The following is a 3,940-nucleotide window of genomic DNA, read 5'->3' as shown; positions in this document are numbered from 1 at the left end:
TCTGATCAAATCGGATGCTGGTGGCACGTGCTGCGATAAGACAGAAGTTGCTTCAGCTTGGCGAGGACCGTGGACGGTCTACACGAATCCTACCTCAGTTACACCTTTAGCACAACCTAGGATACCAAACCCCAATTCAGGTAAAATAACCATAAACATAGTCGAATAGTTTATATTAACTTCAAGTTATATGATTACAAAAAAAAATCAAGAAATTAATAGCAGCTTTAAATAGATTAACTTGAATTTATATAATTAAACTAGAAGTTAGCAGTAATGTTACATACTTTTACTGAATGTCAATGAAAGAAGTGGTGTATTTTTACTAATCATAAAAAAATGACTAATTTCAATCCAAAGTTTTTTTTTAACTTTTCTTGAATTATAACAAAGATTATCGTGAAGTTATATAATTAAACTAGAAGTTAACAGCAATGTTACATAATTTAACTTAATTTTAATTAAAGAAGTGGTGTATTTCTAACTGATCAATAAAAATTTGCTTATTTCAATCAAAACTTTTTCAAATCTTCTTGAATTTTATCAAACTAATATTTTCATATTAACTCAAGAAAAATATCCTAATTTTTAAAATTTTCTTCACTACAGTTAATTTAGTTATTTATATTAAACGATTAACCTACTTTTTTTTAATTACTTATGAAATGCTTCAAAATATGAGAAAAATATTCTAATATTTCAAACAATTTGTTCATAACTGTTGAAAAATTAATGTACTTCTAATAATACAAAAGATTCTTAATGAAGTAACTTAGAAAATACAAAATCTAAATATAAAATTCATGATTATTCTATTAAATTTACATAACATTCTATGAAAATTTTGATCTTAATATTACAAAGTTTTCATTTTTTTTTTGCAAATCTTCACTTTTCAAGATTATTTCAAAGCGGTTTTTTCTTCTTAAAAGAAACTATTGATTCAACAGTTGTTATTGCATGGATTTAATTATGTTGTCTTGTTGAGATTACCATAACAAACTGTAATTAATGTGTTAAACGCAACCATTATTTGCATTGCTAAATTTGCAACGGTTGAAATATGATTTATGACTCTTTTTTAATTACAAATTATATAGTATTTTAATTATAAGTGTTTTATAGCTTTTTAATAGACACAGCTTTTATATACATATAAATAATGCAAATTTTCTTTAGATTTCAAGCAAAATGAAAAACATTATAACTGTAATATTTTGCACTTTTTTGGTCGATAGAAAATATGAAAGGAACATTTTCTAACTGTTAATTTTATAATAGTTTTTTTTTATTTCTAATAATAATTTGATAATTCCACTTGGTACTTGGCAAGTAATTTGTCAAGTATGGTCATTATTATAATAATAATAATTGAAGATAAACAAGATGAATATTGTTTTTTGGTTAATATATTTACTTGACAAGTAACGTGTATTGTACATGACAAATGTATATTGTGTAAGAAATGTTGTTTCACAAAACCACTTTGACAATAAAAATGTGTTTTATATTAAGTTACTTGACAAGTGTCTAAGATATTTGAGTAGTTACTCATTGATTACTACAAGTAACTTATAAAGTATCGTTTATTATAGAAACAAATGCATAATTACTTGGTCACAGTAACAAAATTTGTATTAGTACAAGTTACTTGGCAAGTATTGCTTATTGACTCGACTGTAAGCTTTAAATATGTATTTATATAAATAACTTATCAAATGTCCCTATTTATCTACGAAAATTGAATAATTACTTTAACCAACAAAATTTGTGTTAGTACAAGTTACTTGACAAGTATTGCTTATTGACTAGACTGTAAGCTCTAAGTATGTTTTTGTATAAGTAACTTATCAAATATCGTTAATTATCTAAGAAAATTGAATAATTACTGTTTCCAACAAAATTTGTATTATTACAAGTTACTTGTCAAGTATTGCTTATTGACTAGTCTGTAAGCTTTATGTATATATTGTTACAAGTAACTAAACAATTTTCCTTTATTATCTAAAAAAATACGAAATTACTGTAATCAACAAAACTTGTAACATGACAAGTAACTTGACAAGTATAACAAATGCACCTATTACTAAAACCTATTGAAACTTTTACTCAATTATTTTTTCTTCAATTGTGATTGAAATCAAAATTAATCAATTTGATTCTGACCAATGAAACTCATTTATTTTTAAAGCCACAAACGACGAGAACAACTGTTTTCCCAAGAAATTTTGATTAGTTCAAACCGTAAAATCAATCAATTGCGCTGTTAAGTAATACTTAAAACCGATTTATGTGTGGATGGAAGAAGAAGTAAACCAAGGAGGAACGATTTGAAGCATAGAAGGAAAAAAAAATAGACGTAACTGTACAGAATAATGTAAAGGTAATAATTTGCGGCCTCTTCACGTATCAATGCTTCCTAATAACTAGGGACGAATTCTCCTTACGCATACCATTTTCAATGTATGAACTCATATTTAAAAAAAAAATAAAAAAAATTATATACATATTTAAAAAAAAAATAAAAAAAATTATATACAAGAAATCAAAATTTTATGAACAAATTTAATTTTTCAAATGTAAATATTAATACTAATTATTTATGAATCATTAATATATAATGACAAATTGAAGTAGATGTTAGATACATTTCGACGTACGGTACGTCCAATTTACAATTATTTCAAAAAATTTACAACTTTTGTATCATTTTGTTACATAACTTTTTTCGTATTTAGGAAAATATATCAATATTGAAAAAAAAGTATAAATAATTTATTGGATTTTCTAAAAAATATGAAAAAATTCAAGAAAGTAATCGGAAATTTTGTCCCAAAAATAATAGTCAAGAAATTCGTTTTACGACTATAATTTTTAAGAAATTTAACTTAAAATGAAATACAAATTTAATTAATAAAATAATTAGCTTTTCATGTTTAAAATTTTCCAATTTTTTATTTGAAAACATTGAAATTTGTTGTTATATAAATTTTTCGTATTCATTGCATAAAATCTAAATATAATTGAATAATATTATGAAAATCGTTGAAATAGTCGTAAAACGTTGCGTATTATATGAATAAGTGATATCATGGAGTAAAGCACAATTTGGTCATCATTGTGTAGCGTAATTTGAAATCTTCAGTTATAATAATTAGTCTGGCTCGTCATGGCCAGATTAGAATCGCCTCATTCGAAACGTCTGCTAATAAACTCGAGGTGTTTAACATGCGTAACCATGGGAATACATTTAAGAAATGAAAAATTACAAAATAAATGAATGAAATTGAAACCAAACCAAAACCAACAATAATTTAATAAAAAAAAATAATCATACGTTCTTTGATCGATTAAGGAATGAAATTTCATTTAAATTTATTAATTTAACTGTACATCATTTTTATAATTGATATTTGTTGCTTGTAAATAAAATAAGTTGATAATTTTTCATTTCTTAAAAATTTGTTTTTTTCAAATTTTAGTAAAAAAAATTATTTCAGCTTTAGAAGTTTTTTTTTCTATAAATTTTAAAATTTTACTCATATTTATTACAAAAAAAAATAATCAATTTACTTAATAAGTACAAAAATTAAGTTTTTCAACTTTCATCATCTCAATTATCAAAAGTAAGCTTAATTATTAATCACAACAAAAGATGAAAAAGGAATAAATCAATTAAATTTTCTACAAATTAAATAGAGCAGATTTCTTCAATGATAATAGATATGCAAGTAAACCAAACAAATAGGAAACAACTGATTTCCTTTAAGGAAGTAAATATTTCATTTCTACAACACAATTTACAATGTTAATTTAATACAATTAATTTTATGCAACAATAAATTTTCTACATCACCACGAAATGAGGTTAAACTAGTATCATTCTTTCATTACGACATGCTTTACAAAACATACAAAAATAATAACAACAACAACAACA

The 3,940-nt window shown here is 23.8% G+C and overlaps 1 protein-coding gene across 1 annotated transcript in view; it reads left to right on the top strand.

Annotated features, from left to right (window-relative positions):
- Positions 1–27: 27 nt before the first annotated feature.
- Positions 28–3,940, top strand: part of LOC108559108 — an 8,074-nt gene continuing 4,161 nt past the window's right edge. Inside the window, exon 1 of the mRNA XM_017916253.1 lies at positions 28–140. The gene's annotated coding sequence lies outside the window, so the exon portion shown is untranslated. The remainder of the gene's footprint in view (positions 141–3,940) is intronic.

This window comes from Nicrophorus vespilloides, unplaced genomic scaffold, assembly GCF_001412225.1.
Source record: "Nicrophorus vespilloides isolate i.1.1-1 unplaced genomic scaffold, Nicve_v1.0, whole genome shotgun sequence".
Classification (NCBI taxonomy): Eukaryota; Metazoa; Arthropoda; class Insecta; order Coleoptera; family Silphidae; genus Nicrophorus; species Nicrophorus vespilloides.
The sequence above is the reverse complement of the archived record's forward strand: the minus strand, read 5'-3'. Positions and strand labels throughout refer to the sequence as shown.